A 16,308-nucleotide genomic window follows, 5' to 3' on the forward strand; every position below is an offset into this window, starting at 1 on the left:
ATTTATTACTGATGTGTTAATACCTTTTCACTGTGCCTTGGTACACGTGACAATAAATTCAATTCAATTCAATTCAAACCTCTGAAGTAATGTCCCCCTAAGAACTCAACATGCAAATAAATCAAGTACCTGCATGTTATCACATGGCCACAGGACATAGGCTCTATGCACAGTGGCATCCAAGGCACAGGATATTTCTGGAGATAATTTTATACTTTAGTTTAACTGCAAATACACTGTCTTGTCTTTGCTATGTTACACTCACTCAATCTCTGTTACTGCACACACTTCTCACCAATGCTCATGGTCGACCATGATTGGATGCAACATCTACCCTCATCGTTCTCATCCACTCAATTCCCCTACACTACTTATCTTGCATTGCCACAATGCTGCCCACTCACTCACTTACTCTACCACTTGTCTCACACCTGCTCTAGCTACTTTCATCCCACTCAATCCCTTCCTTTGTCTCATTCCAGATGAAAACAACTCACAATAATTTGGAAAGAGCCAAGGCATGTGGTGGGGTGCCCAACATTCAATTCCTCACATCCTATGAGGAGACAGTTCTGACCCTGACCAGTAAGGACCATGACTGCTCATGTGGTGATGCCAAAATCTCCAGGTTCCTGCAACTAAAGATGTAGCATAGACCATTGCTGTATTGCTCTCCCATTATCACTACCATGAATACACTCTTAACATGCCTGGACATCTATTCCACTTTTGAGACTTTCTCCCTTTTGTCTCTTGGAGGTACCAGTGACATGCAGATCGTCTCTGTGATCAAGAAGGCAGCCCCACAAGATACCACCTCCTCTGCCTTTGAGGACGAAGCTGAAAATGTGTTGCTGGAAAAGCGCAGCATGTCAGGCAGCATCCAAGGAACAGGAGAATCGACGTTTCGGGCATAAGCCCTTCTTCAGGAATGAGGAAACTGTGTCCAGCAGGCTAAGATAAAAGGTAGGGAGGAGGGACTTGGGAGAGGGGCGTTGGGAATGCGATAGGTGGAGGGAGGTCAAGGTGAGGGTGATAGGCCGGAGTGGGGTGGGGGCGGAGAGGTCAGGAAGAAGGTTGCAGGTTAGGAAGGCGGTGCTGAGTTTGAGGCATTTGACTGATACAAGGTGAGGGGAGGGGAAATGAGGAAACTGGAGAAATCTGAGTTCATCCCTTGTGGTTGGAGGGTTCCCAGGCAGAAGATGAGGCGCTCTTCCTCCAACCGTCATGTTGCCATGGTCTGGTGATGGAGGAATCCAAGGACCTGCATGTCCTTGGTGGAGTGGGAGGGGAAGTTGAAGTGTTGGGCTACGGGGTGGTTGGGTTGGTTGGTCCGGGTGTCCCAGAGGTGTTCTCTGAAACGTTCCGCAAGTAGGCGGCCTGTCTCCCCAATATAGACAAGCCACCCTCGTCTCCATTTCCCCTCCCCCACCTTGTCTCAGTCAAATCCCTCGAACTCAGCACCGCCTTCCTAACCTGCAATCTTCTTCCTGACCTCTCTGCCCCCACCCCACTCCGGCCTATCACCCTCACCTTGACCTCCCTCCACCTATCGCATTCCCAATGCCCCTCCCCCAAGTCCCTCCTCCCTACCTTTTATCTTAACCTGCTGGGCACACTTTCCTCATTCCTGAAGAAGGGCTTATGCCCGAAACGTCGATTCTCCTGTTCCTTGGATGTTGCCTGACCTGCTGCGCTTTTCCAGCAACACATTTTCAGCTCTGATCTCTAGCATCTGCAGTCCTCACTTTCTCCTTTGAGGACGAAGGCACAGTTTTCAAAGAGGATGCACTACAAGGTTTCCTCCTGCACCCTCCACCAACTCAACACTGACACATCTCTGAGTACTTTATCTAGATTAGAGTTGGGAGCACATTCTGGTGAGCATATCACAATCTTTGTAGCTGACCAAGGATAAAATGCCCAGGTCAATGGCACTCGGAGAACTGCTGGAGGCTAAGAACTTTCTCAGCCTGAGGCAGGAGAAGACCCCATGGGGTCAACAATGAACTACTTCAAGTAAACACACAGGTATATACAAGACCAATAGCTACATTAGTTGAAGACTTGGAGAATTAACTGGAAATTTGGGAGGACTCTACCAATCCTGTTTGCACTATGTTACCTTTGGTATGCAAGTATCTGGGTGCATCCATGGCCAGATTGCCAGGAGCCAAGGCTAGAAGCCTTAGAGCCTTCTAGATATAAATGGAGACCTGCATTTCATTAAATTAGCCATTGGTGCTCAGTGCCAATGTCTTGTTGACATAGCGACAAGAGACTTTGATCTTTATCCAGGTGCCCCTTCCTCAGAAGAAGATAGACAGTGTCAGTTGTTACCCAACAGAGGAGAAGCCACATATGTTCTTCAGAAATCTTCTTTAGGACATTCCAGAGGTGGCCAGGCCATCCATCTTTACTCTGCTTCTCATCCTCAGTCCTGTGGGAATTCACGATGATGAGTCTCTTGTCTGCGTCTGGACAGGGCACTTTCAGCACACCCTGGCTCTCTAGCCACAAATACCCCTGGCCAAAATTTCAAGGCCAACAGGATTTACTTGTAGGACAACTTCCTCCACCCCAATTGCAGAGACAGAGACTGCACTGAGAAGGGAAAGGGAAAGGAAAAAGAATACGCACACAGATGGCACAGGGGAAACTTCATTGAAAATACAGTCTCAAGTTTGGAAATATATGTTCACTGTTCATCGTTGGCTATGTGAGCAAATGTCACTCGAACATCACCTACAAAGTTGAGGGTGTAATGCTTAGCTATCCTTAGAGCTGCATGATGTTTTACAGTCCAAGATGTGAAAGGAGCAGCTCCTGCACCATATGTAGGCTACAGAATTTTGGAAGATTATTGTTATTTTGGTCTTTACACAATAAGTTAATGTCTTAGGTACACAACAGCATCTTGTGTTCACTGGTGTCTTCTGACAGAGGGTCATCGTGGTGCCCACATACCAATTAAATAATAAGGAACAGGAACTTAAATAGTTACTTGAGTAAATTTAATAAAAAAAACTAATGGGTCAATAATAAGCTGACAAGTTCCCCTGAATTGAGCGTTTCTCAGAAAATCAATGAATTAGTTGTAACTTTTAAAAATTGCTGAGATCTAGAAGCATTCCAAGACACTGAAAAACAGGCTTGAGGGGCCAAATGACCCACTTCTTTTCCTATTTCACATGTTCTTATGGAAAATGATTCTTGGGGCCTTTGGAGAACTCTATTTCCCTGACATGTATCAGCTGAAGGGGCTATGGTTTGCCACTGCCTTTGACAAGTGGAGGGGGAAAAAAATTGGTCATGTAATATTACATTGATAAGTAGTCTAACCAATGGGTACAAAAAAGGAACAATAGTTCACCACTCTCCAGAACTGAAAAATGCATACATTGTTCACTTAAAATATACTGTATATTTATTTTCAAGCCAAACAAGGGACTAACACTTCAAATTGAATCTTGTTAGCAATTCCTAATAATGTTAAATTTCATTTCAACATTGCCTAATTGCATTATATCCCCTTCAAGATAAAGATCCAGTAATAATGTGCTAAAAATATTGATTCAAATGTCTTCAAACACCAGTGACTTCAGGAAATCTTTAAAGCTGTGTGAATCTCATAATTATAGGTTACTTTACTATGCAGCTTATCAATTGGACTTATTCTATTAGCAGCAGCCAAAGGTGCAGGGTAAATGCATGCTGTAAACACTTCATCAAGACAGAACTGAGTGGGAAATAAATTATTGTTGACTTGATATTTCTAGCTATCTTCATTCCTTTACAATTCAATTTTCATATATGCTGTTTTCTCCTGCATACTACCATTTAGACCTTTATTCACAAATAAGACATTCAATAATATTCAGCCATGTAGGTACTGTATACGAGACTTCCCTTGCACTCATCATGATTACACGAAAACACACAAGTACTGACATGATAATTCAAATCATTTTCAAGTTAAAAAAATTGGTACAAAACAGTGAATTAGAAAATTTAGTTTGGAGAAAGAAGTCCTGATAGCTTCAAAATGCAAATAGTTATAATAGATATAAGGGTTTAAATTTGAAGACACCATAACATGTGTTAAAGCAGTGAGCAACAGGCTAATGTGCTATTGAGCATTATGACTTAATAATAATTAAGTAATTGGGAGATTTGTTAAAATGACTGATATTACGACAATGCTGTTCAGCATGTTGCCCACGCTGTAGTCTCGCCTTATGAGTTTCTTTGATTTAATTCATATAGTTCCTGCCAGCTAGATCATTTTTAGCTTGAACGTAAATCCAAGTTCAATACCTGAAGTTTTTGGAAGACTGGGACAAGCTCTTCCATGATCATCAGATTTTTAGGTCTGACATTTTAAAGAATTGCTGTATCTTTTCTCACTAAGTCCAGAATTTGGCAAGTGTCACAATAATCCGTAATCATTTCAGCATTTTTGTTGAAAAACTTTAACCTTGTATCCAAAATACTTTTATTGATGACAAATTCTGCTTCAAAAGATTTGAATGGAATCTTGTGAAAAGGGTGTTGGCTGGAGAGCTGGTCAATGCCCCCAACTATATTGGAGAAGGCCAGCCACATCTTGTGCTAGTCAGACATATAATGGGCAAGAGCTAGGCTATTTTCCAAAATCAAGTACCCCAGGGGATGAAAGATTTTGAAGAACAGTCAGGGAAGTAGAGTTAAGGCCAAGATGAGATCAGCCATGATCATATTAAATGATGAACTAGGCTTGAGGGGATGAGTTTCCTACTCCTTTTCCTAGTACTCATGTTCTCATGTTCTTAAGTACTACTTACCTTGAGCTGTCTGCTGCTATTCTGCACTCAGCAGTGCCACTGGAGACATTGTGTTGCTACCAGTACTACATCACAGCTCAGAGAAGAATCCGGACAAAAGTGAACAATGACAAGGTAATGGGGGGTGGGAGGAAGGGGGCTTAGCAGGAAAGCATGAGATAGTCCAGAAGGGATTTTTACACTACACTAATGAAGTCATGAACTCATAATTATGAATCTAGAAAAAGATCTGCCATGCTGCATCCAGGACACATGGTCATTAATATAATCAAAACAATAGAAAGAGATGAGAGACAGAAATATGTGGAAGATCTAGAAAGGAGAAGAGATGATAAGGAAACAAGATCAAGATGTAAATGAAAGAACCTGGAGCAGGTACAGTCACATGGATGGGTTAACTCCAGGAAGGGTAAGACAGTAGGCACCTAGGGCAGGAGTCTTTTGTGGAGATACCCATCTCAAACAGGTGTGCTGTTTTGGAAAATGTAGGGGATGACGGATTCTCAGGGGAATGTAGCACGAAAAGCCAAGTTTCTGGTATTGAGACTGGCTCTAATGCAATGAGGGGTACGTCGACTTCCAAGAGATCAATTGTGTTAGGGGATTCTGTAGTCAGAGGCGCAGACAGATGTTTCCCTGTGGCCAGCCGAGAAAAAGCAGAATGGTGTGTTGTTTCCCTGGTGCCAGGATCAAGGATGTCTCAGAGAGGGTGCAGAATGTGCTCATGGGGGAGAGGGGCCAGCAAGAGGTCATTGTCCACATTGGAACCAACGATATAGGAAGGGAAAAGGTTGAGATTCTGAAGGGAGATTACAGAGAGTTAGGCAGAAATTAAAAAGGAGGTCCTCAAGGGTAGAAATATCTGAATTACTCTCAGTGCTACGAGCTAGTGAGGGCAGGAATAGGAGGATAGAGCAGATGAATGCATGGCTGAGGAGCTGGAGTATGGGAGAAGGATTCATATTTTTGGATCATTGGAATCTCTTTTGGGGTAAAAGTGACCTGTACAAGAAGGACAGATTGCGCCTTAACTGGAAGGGGACTAATATATTGGCAGGGAAATTTGCTAGAACTGCTTGGGAGGATTTAAACTAGTTGGGGGGTGGGGTGGGGGTGGTGGGACCCAGGGAGATAGTGAGGAAAGAGATCAGTCTGAGACTGGTACAGTTGAGAACAGAAGTGAGTCAAACAGTCAGGGTAGGCAGGGACAAGGTAGGACTAATAAATTAACCTTCATTTATTTCAATGCAAGGGGCCTAACAGGGAAGGCAGATGAACTCAGGGCATGGTTAGGAACATGGGACTGGGATATCATAACAATTACAGAAACATGGCTCAGGGATGGGCAGGACTGGCAGTTTAATGTTCCAGGATACAAATGCCACATGAAGGATAGAAAGGGAGGCAAGAGAGGAGGGGGAGTGGCATTTTTGATAGGGGATAGCATTTTAGCTGTGCTGAGGGAGGATATTCCCAGAACATCCAGGGAAGTTATTTGGGTGAAACTGAGAAATAATAAAGGGATGATCACCTTATTGGGGTTGTATTATAGACCCCCTAATAGTCAGAGGGAAATTGAGAAACAAACTTATAAGGAGACCTCAGCTATCTGGAAGAATAATAGGGTGGTTAAGGTAGAGGATTTTAACTTTCCAAACATTGACTGGGACTGCCATAGTGTTAAAGGTTTAGATGGAGAGGAATTTCTTAAGTGAGTACAAGACAATTTTCTGATTCAGGATGTGGAATGTACTTACTTGAGAAAGTGCAAAACTTGACCTACTCTTGGGAAATAAGGCAGGGCAGGTGACTGAGGAGTCAGTGGGGGAGCATTTTGAGGCCAACGACCCTAATTCTATTCATTTTAAAATAGTGATGGAAAAGGATAGACCAGATCTAAAAGTTGAAGTTCAATTTTGAGGAAGGCCAATTTTGATGGTATTAGGCAAGAGCTTTCGAAAGTTGCTTGGAGGCAGATGTTCGCAGGTAAAGGGATGGCTGGAAAATGGGAAGCCTTCAGAAATGACATAACAAGAATCCAGAGAAAGTATATTCCTGTCAGGGTAAAAGGAAAGGCTGGTTGATATAGGGAATGCTGGATGATTAAAGAAATTGAGGGTTTGGTTAAGAAAAAGAAGGAAGCATATGTCAGGTATAGTGAATCCTTAGAAGAGGAGAAAGGCAGTAGGAGTATACTTAAGAGGGAAATCAGGAGGGCAAAAAGGTGACATGAGATAGCATTGGCAAATAGAATTAAGGAGAATCCAAAGGGTTTTTACAAATATATTAAGGACAAAAGGGTAACTAGGGAGGAGAATAGGGCCCCTCAAAGATCAGCAAGGTGGCCTTTGTGTGGAGTCACAGAAAATGGGGGGGGATACTAAATGAATATTTTGCATCAGTATTTATTGTGGAAAAGGATGTGGAATATATAGACTGGAGGGAAATAGATGGTGACATCTTGCAAAATTTCCAGATTACAGAGGAGGAAGTGCTAGATGTCTTGAATCAGGTAAAGGTGGATAAATCCCAGGACCTGATCAGGTGTACCCGAAAACTCTGTGGGAAGCCAGAGAAGTGATTGCTGGGCCTCTTGCTGAGATATTTGTATCATTGATAGTCACAGGTGAGGTGCCGGAAGACTGGAGGTGGGCAAACGTGGTACCACTGTTTAAGAAGGGTGGTAAGGACAAGCCAGGGAACTATAGACTGGTGAGCCTGACCTCGGTAGTGGGCAAGTTGTTGGAGGGAATCCTGAGGGACAGGATGTACATGTATTTGGAAAGGCAAGGACTGATTTTGGATAGTCAACATGGCTTTGTGCGTGGGAAATCATGTCTCACAAATTGATTGAGTTTTTTGAAGAAGTAACAAAGAGGATTGATGAGGGCAGAGCAGTAGATGTGATCTATATGGACTTCAGTAAGGCGTTCAACAAGGTTCCCCATGGGAGACTGATTAGCAAGGTTAGATCTCATGGAATACAGGGAGAACTAGCCATTTGGATATAGAACTGGCTCAAAGGTAGAAGACAGAGGGTGGTGGTGGAGGATTGTTTTTCAGACTGGAGGAGTCTGTGACCAGTGGAGTGTCACAAGGATTGATGCTGGGTCCTCTACTTTTTGTCATTTACATAAATGATTTGGATGCGAGCAGAAGAGGTACAGTTAGTAAGTTTGCAGATGACACCAAAATTGGAGGTGTAGTGGACAGCAAAGAGGGTTACCTCAGATTACAACAGGATCTGGGCCAGATGGGCCAATGGACTGAGAAGTGACAGATGGAGTTTAATTCAGATAAATGTGAGGTGCTGCATTTTGGGAAAGCAAATCTTAGCAGGACTTGTACACTTAATGGTAAGGTCCTAGGGAGTGTTGCTGAACAAAGAGACCTTGGAGTGCAGGTTCATAGCTCCTTGAAAGTAGAGTTGCAGGTAGATAGGATAGTGAAGGCGGCATTTGGTATGCTTTCTTTTATTGGTCAGAGTATTGAGTACAGGAGTAGGGAGGTGATGTTGCGGCTGTACAGGACATTGGTTAGGCCACTGTTGAAATATTGCATGCAATTCTGGTCTCCTTCCTATCGGAAAGATGTTGTGAAACTTGAAAGGGTTCAGAAAAGATTTACAAGGATGTTGCCGTGGTTGGAGGATTTGAGCGACAGGGAGAGGCTGAACAGGCTGGGGCTGTTTTTCCTGGAGTGTCAGAGGCTAAGGGGTGACCTTGTAGAAGTGTACAAAATTAAGAGATGCATGGATAGGATAAATAGGCAAAGTCTTTTCCCTGGGGTCGGGGAGTCCAGAACTAGAGGGCATAGATTTAGGGTGAGAGGTGAAAGATATAAAAGAGACCTAAGGGGCAACTTTTTTATGCAGAGGGTGGTATGTGCATGGAATGAGCTGCCGGAGGAAGTGGTTGAGGCTGGTACAATTGCAATATTTAAGAGGCATTTGGTTGGGTATATGAATAGGAAGGGTTTGGAGGAATATGGGCTGGGTGCTGGCAGGTGGGACGAGATTGGGTTGGGATATCTGGTCGGCATGGACGGGTTGGACTGAAGGGTCTTTTTCCATGCTGTACACCTCTATGACTCTATGAGGTAAGAGTGGGATGTGGGTAATAGAGAAGAATAAGTCAAAAAAATCAGGAAGGTTCACCACCAAGGGTAGAGAAGGGCTTTCCAAGATTTCACTTTCTCATTATTGGGATCTGTATCGTTTAATATGGGGTCTTATATGATGGTGCAATTACAGCTCACTTTTGACACCTCTATTATATGGCTAATTTTACGACTCCATGCTTCCTGACCTAAGCTTCATATTCATCATTATGTATTGTTAAGGTATAATTTATATTCTGGATGGAAGCAGTTCCAATATTTTCCATTCTTAACCTTAATTTTTCAAGTTAATCACTTTTTGGGATAAGGAACAGAAGATCCCCATGTGCAATTGGTAGATTGTAGGCATTAAATAAAATAAATGTCTTATGTTTCTATTTCATGAGAAGTCTAATGGCTCTATTTGAGTAGGAAGTTTACTGAGTACTTAATGAATACTCATCTCTTCTCCGACCTGGAGGAGGATGGAGAGAGGTGACCTGATATAAAGATGATGAAAGTGTCGAATGCTGAAGAGCTAGCTGAACATAAATTGCATTCCCCTCAAGATTGAGAATATAGCTGGTTCAAGAAACTATTTTCAAGTCTTGCATGGTTACTGAATTTTGGAGAACAGTCATGGGATTACTATTATCACATTTCCATGTTGTTTTCAAAGATATTTGTGTTCATCTGTAAATCTGACCAATGTACCTTCTTTTATTAACTTTGCACCACTATCTCATTATGTAATTATCTAATGCATGTCACAATCTTTGGATGTCTCAAAGCACTTTACAGCCAGTTAAATAGTTTTGAAATATATCTACTGTTCTAAGACGGCAAATAATTTGCACATAGTAAACAATGTGGTAAGTGAGGGGACAATCTGATGTAATGTTGATTGAGGCAGGACAACAGGGGTAACTGGCCTGCTGTCTTCACAATCATACTATGGGGTAACTTCTTGGACATTGGTTTAGCATCTCATTTAAAAGACAGCACCTCCAACAGAATGTCACTCCCACAGTAGTGTACTGGAGTGTCACCTTGTTATTGTGGTCCAACCCTAGGATCACATTTGAACTGATAACCATCTGACAAGGAGGGCAAAAGCTGATAGCTGAAACATAGATGACACTTCATTTAACCCTAAAGAAGTAACAATGTTAATGGACCACTGTCAATAATATGCTGTAATGCTGCTTTCATAGCATTAATTACTGGAATTATTTTTGAAGAGATTGCAATGTGCATTTTTACATCCTCTCTGTTAAACTGTTTCTGAACAGAATAGAAGAAGTCATAATGTGGATTTATAGACAAGTAATTTGTTTTGCAATAGAATCTTTGTTATCCAGTAGAGCCAAACAAACTTTCTAGTTGTTAATGGAAACTGAGTGCAGACATTTTGATTGTACACTTCGAAGTTTGGGAGAGAATTTATGTAGAATAGAACAGAATTAACAACTTAAATTGATATTTTTCTTGACCTATGAATCTGACTTGTATATCATTGGAATACCTTCTGGAGAAAGTGGGATCTGTACAAAAAAACTATAATAGTGACCATTATGGAGACCTGGATATCATAGGGGCAAGAATGGTTGTTAGATGTTCCAGGGTTTTGACGTTTCAAAAAGAATTGGGTGGGGAGTGGGAGGGGGGGCGGGGGGTGGTGGTAAAAGAGTGGAATAATGGCATTGCTAATCAGGGATAGTATCACAGCCACAAAAAGGGAGGTCGTCGAGGGGGGTTTGTCTACAGAGTCTGTTTGGATGAAAGTCAGAAACGGGAAAGAAGAAGTCACTTTACTGGGAGTTTTCTATGGACCCCCAATAGCAACAAAGACATAGCGGAGCAGATTGGGAGGCAGATTTTCGAAAGATGCAGAAGTAATAGGGTTGTTGTCATGGGTGACTTTAATTTCTTAATATTGATTGGAATCTCTTTAGTTCAAATAAATTGGATGGAGCAGTTCTTGTCAGGTGTGTCCAGAAAGGGTTCTCGACTCAATATGTAGATAGGCTGACTAGAGGGGAGGCCATATTGGATATGGTGCTTGGCAACAAACCATGCCAGGTGTCAGGTCTCTTGGTGGGAGACCATTTTGGGCATAGTGAACACAACTCCCTAAGCTTTACTTTATTCATGGAGTGGGATAGAAGCAAATGGTATGCGAAAGTATTTAATTGAGGGCGGGGGAATTATAATGCTATTAGGCAGGAACTGGGGTGCCTAAATTGAGAACAGATGTTCTCAGGAAAACACAACAGAAATGTGAAGGTTATTTAGGAAGCATTTGCTGATAGTGCTGGACAGGTTTGTCCAACTTAGGCAAGGAAGGAATAGTCGATTGAAAGAGCCTTGGATAACAAGGGATGTCGAACATCGAGTCAAGTGGAACAAGGAAGCCTACTTAAGATTGAGAAAGCAAGGATCAGACAGGGCTTTGGGGGCTACAAGGTAGCCAGGAAGGAACTGAAGAATGGACTTCGGTAAGCTAGAAGGTGGGATGCAAAAGCTTTAGCAGGTAGGATTAAGGAAAACACTAAGGCATTATACACAACAAATCTGTCGAGATTATTAATAACATTATGTATGGTTTCTCCTGGTTGTTTAATTCCTGTATTAAATCTTACACTTTCAAAAATCTATTTGTTCTGAAGTTAAAGTAATTGGTAAAATCGGGCAGAACTTAATCAAAAATGTCAAAAGTGTCCTTATTGGCTGCATGGGCTTATCCTCATCTGCTATAGTCCCTGATGAACACTAATATATATTTTATTCTTAAACTTTTGACTTAGTATCTAGTTTGGAAGATATTCTGAATATTTTAAAAATGTTTTCTCTAAGATGCCCGATTTTGTATTTTGTTTGGACCATCTCCAAAATTAAATCTCAAATATCATTTCTGTTGCAGTATATTTCAAATGTGATTAATTAAATTAATAAAAGGGTTTTGAATCCTAGTGTAGTACTGTGCACAACTGTACTGAATAATACCCAATACAAGTGGTGTCAAATCAAGGATTCATACTTTCTTCAGTAAAAATGGATGATCCCACCTTCTGCAAATAAAAATGAATGACTCTTGCCCTTGTTTAGCTTTTCTAAATGAATCCCTCTAATTGTGGCCTTAATTTTTTTTTGTTACTACTGAATGAGTCACACTGCCTCTGGCCTTAATAACTAAATCCCATTTCCTTTGCTGGTTGCTAAATCAATCACGCTGCCTGCAGATTTAATAAACAATTCTCCCCCATGAACCACATTAATGATTGTTGTTCTTTTGGAGCTATTTAAGATGAATCCCATTCCTTTAAAAGGTTTTTCTCTCCATAGATTCTGCCATACTTGTTGAGTTTTTCCAACACCTTTGCTTTTGTAAGTGAATTAGATTTAAAAAAAATCTTTAAAGAAATTTTGACGTCTACAAATATCTTCGTGCATTCTTTTACAATGATAATGAGAGCCAATGCTTCAGTTACTGTCTTATGATTACAATTGTTTTTAGATGCTGCCTGATCAGCTTTTCAATTCAGTTATCTTATGCATGAAGAGCAATGTCTGATGCAGAAACATAATGTTCTATTATTGAGAAGGAAGCTCTCAGTTACATATGCCTGTCAGGAATTTCAGACTAAATCTTTGGTTTGTAAGTGATCACTGAAATAACACAAACTTTTAGTTTCTCTTCTTTATGAAAAGTAACTTCCAAAAATGCCTTCAAGGCTACATTTTGCCGAATGAGATATATTTAGGAAACAGTCTACAGCAAGAGAAATCGCAGACAATGACCGATACTCAAAAGTGCAATGGCTAATAGATTTGCCAAACGCGATGTAAGAAATCCAAAAAATCAAATGATACACCTGTTCCACAAAGGGATAATGGCCAGCAAGTTCACAAGTGATTGAGGTAGATTTAACAAGAACAAATGGTGGCCATGAAAACATATTTCAAACACAGGAGTCAATTCACAATTATTGATTACATTTAAATCATACAGTCATTGATCCATAGTGTGATACAGCATAGAAACAAGACCTTTAGCTCACGATATCTATGCCGACCAACAAACACCAAACTACACTAATCTCATTTACCTGCACTTAGTCCATAGCTACAATGCACTGGCATTTTAAGTACTCATCCAGATGCTTGTAAAACGTTGTAAGATTACTTGTTTCCACTACCCTCTCAGCTAACACATTCCACATATCTACCATGCTCTGAATGAAAAATCTTTTCTTGGATGTTCTCCCTACCACTTATTCCTCACCTTAAACTTATACCATCTAGTCTTAGACATGTCTGCTATGGGGAAGAGATTTTCATGATCTACTCCGTCTATGCTTCTCATTATTTTGTTAACCTCAATCAGATTCCTCCTCAGGCCCCTCTGCTCCAAGGAAAGCAAACCCAGCCTATCCAATCTTTCCTCATCCCAGGCAAAATCCCTACTGAATTCCCTCCACACCTTCCCCAGTGCAGTCACATTCTTCTGATGGTGTAGCAACAGAACTGCACACAATTATTCCATCTGTGGCTAAACCAATATTTCATAGTTATGATCAAACTTCCTTACTCCTATATTCAATACCCCAGCCAATGAAGACCACCATCCCATTTGTTTCAACGTGCCGATACCTTCAGAGAGCTATAGACTTGTACACTTTATTGCTCATTACTCCCTCATTGTACCAAATGCATCATGTTGCACTTATCAGGATTAAATTCCATCTGCCATTGCTCTATCCAATTTACCAGCTAATTAGTATCAGATTGCAGCTTGAGACCATTCTCCTCACTGTCAACAACACCATCAATTTTCATGTCATCTGTGAACTTAATAATTATACATTCACTTCTAAACTGTTAATGCACAACAATTGAAATTTCTTGGAACTGACTCATGATCTGAATTTTACTTGGGGAAATGGCTCAAAGTACCAGAGCTTAGTCATCATTGTGATGCCCTATGATCTCTAGTACCACTGAGGAATTTATTGCCAATTATGAGACACATGCTGTCCACACACCAGGAAAAAAAAAGTACCTTTAATATGGGACGTATGGGAGTGGATTTGCTTGTTATTCATGCAAATAATTTTTTCAGTGTTTTGATTATTTCTCGTGATGTATTTTGGTTAAGACATTGCATACAGAAACAGTTACAGGTTCATAGATAGAGTCATAGCGATGTCCAGCATGGAAACAGACCCTTCAGTCCAACTCGTCTATGCCAAACAGATATTCTAACCTAACCTAGTCCCATTTGCCAGCACCTGGCCCATATCCCTTTAAATCTTTCCTATTCACATACCCATCCAGATGCCTTTTAAATGCTGCAATTATACCAGCCTCCACCACTTCCTCTGGAAGCTCATTCCGTACACGCACCACCCTTTCATATCTTTCCCCTCTCACTCTAAACCTATGCCCTCTAGTTCTGGACTCCCAACCCCAGGAAAATACTTTGTTTATATATCCTATCCATGCCCCTCATGCTTTTATAAACCTCTATAAGGTCACCCCTCAGCTTCCAGAGAAAACAGCGCCAGCCTATTCAACATCTCCCTTTCACTCAATTCCTCCAACACTGGCAACATCCTTGTAAATTTTTTTGAACCCTTTCAAGTTTCAGAACATCCTTCTGATAGGAAGGAGACCAGAATTACACACAATATTTTAAAAGTGCCTAACCAATGTCCTGTTCAGCTGCAACATGACCTCCCAACTCCTATACTCAACACTCTGACCATTCAAGGAAAGCATACCAAATGCCTTCTTCACTATCCTATCTACCTGCGACTCTAGTTTCAAGGAGCTATGAACCGGCACTCCAAGGTCTCTTTGTTCAGCAACACTCCCTGGGACCTTACCATTAAGTGTATAATTCCTGCTCTGATTTGTTTTTCCAAAATGCAGCACCTCGCACTTATCTAAATTAAACTCCATCTGCCACTTCTCAGCCCACTGGCCCATCTAATCAAGATCGCATTGTACTCTGAGGTAACCTTCATCGCTGTCTACTGCACCTACAATTTTGGTGTCATCTGCAAACTTACCAACTATACTTCCTATGTTCACATCCAAATCATTTATATAAAAGATGAAAAGTAGTGGACCCAGCACCAATCCTTGTGGCACTCCACTGGTCACAGACCTGTAGTCTGAAAAGCAACCTTCCATCTCCACCCTCTGATTTCCACCTTCCATCCAGTTATCTGTGTTTTAAATGACAGTTTTGCAACTGTTGGAATAATGCTTTCAGACAATGGACCACAATTTGCGAATGATTGCAGTGTATGGTGAAGGAAGGAAGAATAAGGCAATTTTTGTGAAGATTGTGCCCTAACATATATTACTCCACTTTCTTTATACCAGAAGTAAAATTTCAGATCATAAAAACCACGATGGACATCTCTGTGCTAAACAAATAGTGCTGTTCACCAGAAAGTGAATAACCCATTGTGCCAACTGCTACATGGAGGTATTATGCCCATGGTCATCAGGCTGAAAACCTCTGTCTTTGCCATTTTATATAACAGATTGATCATAAGCAGCCATGAAAAATCTGTACTGTCAGCCAGGGAACAGCCTGGACATGTATTGAGAAAGAAGCTGACACATTTTTCAGAAGATCGAAAGAATAAAATCTGTTCAGTATAACAAAAAGTCAGCACTGTGATAAGTCATACAGTTCTCCTATTGTTGAAGTGTGGCACTGGAAAATCACTGCAGGTCAAACAGCATCCAAGGAACAGAAGAATCGATGTTTTGGGCATAAGCCCTTCATCAGGAATGTTGGGGAGGGAGAAGGAAAGGGACTGAAAGATAAATAGTAAGGGGTGTCTGCGGCTGAGAGGGAAGATAGCTGGGAAGGCAATAGGTAGATGGAGGCTGGGGTTGATGGTGATAGGTCAGATTGGAGGGTGGAATGGATAGATGGGAAGGAAGATGGACAGGTAGGACAGTTCAAGAGGGCAATGCTGAGTTGGAGGGTTGGGTCTGAGATGAGGTGGGGGAGGGGGAATTGAGGAAACTGGTGAAATTGACATTGATACCGTGTGGTTGGAGAGTCCCAAGGCGGAAGCTGAGGCATTCTTTCTCAAGGCATTGGCTGGCTTGGAGGAAGAGTGCCTCATTGTCTGCATTGGGACCTTCCAACCACATGGGTCAATGGCAATTTCACCAGTTTCCTCATCTCCCCTCCCCCCACTTCATCCCAGATCCAACCTTCCAACTTGGCACCACCATCTTGAACTGTCCCACCTGTCCATCTTCCTTCTCACCTATCCGTTCCACCCTCCGCTCCGACTTATCACCATCGACTCCAGCCTCCATCTATCTATCTCCTTCCCAGCTACCGTCCCCACCC

At 41.6% G+C, this 16,308-nt stretch overlaps 1 protein-coding gene across 4 annotated transcripts in view; it reads right to left on the reverse strand.

Moving 5' to 3' along the window:
- Positions 1-16,308, reverse strand: part of LOC140482332 (inactive dipeptidyl peptidase 10-like) — a 1,704,473-nt gene that overhangs the window by 160,281 nt on the left and 1,527,884 nt on the right. The window lies entirely within an intron of this gene.

Source organism: Chiloscyllium punctatum, chromosome 10 (genome assembly GCF_047496795.1).
Source record: "Chiloscyllium punctatum isolate Juve2018m chromosome 10, sChiPun1.3, whole genome shotgun sequence".
Taxonomy (NCBI): domain Eukaryota; kingdom Metazoa; phylum Chordata; class Chondrichthyes; order Orectolobiformes; family Hemiscylliidae; genus Chiloscyllium; species Chiloscyllium punctatum.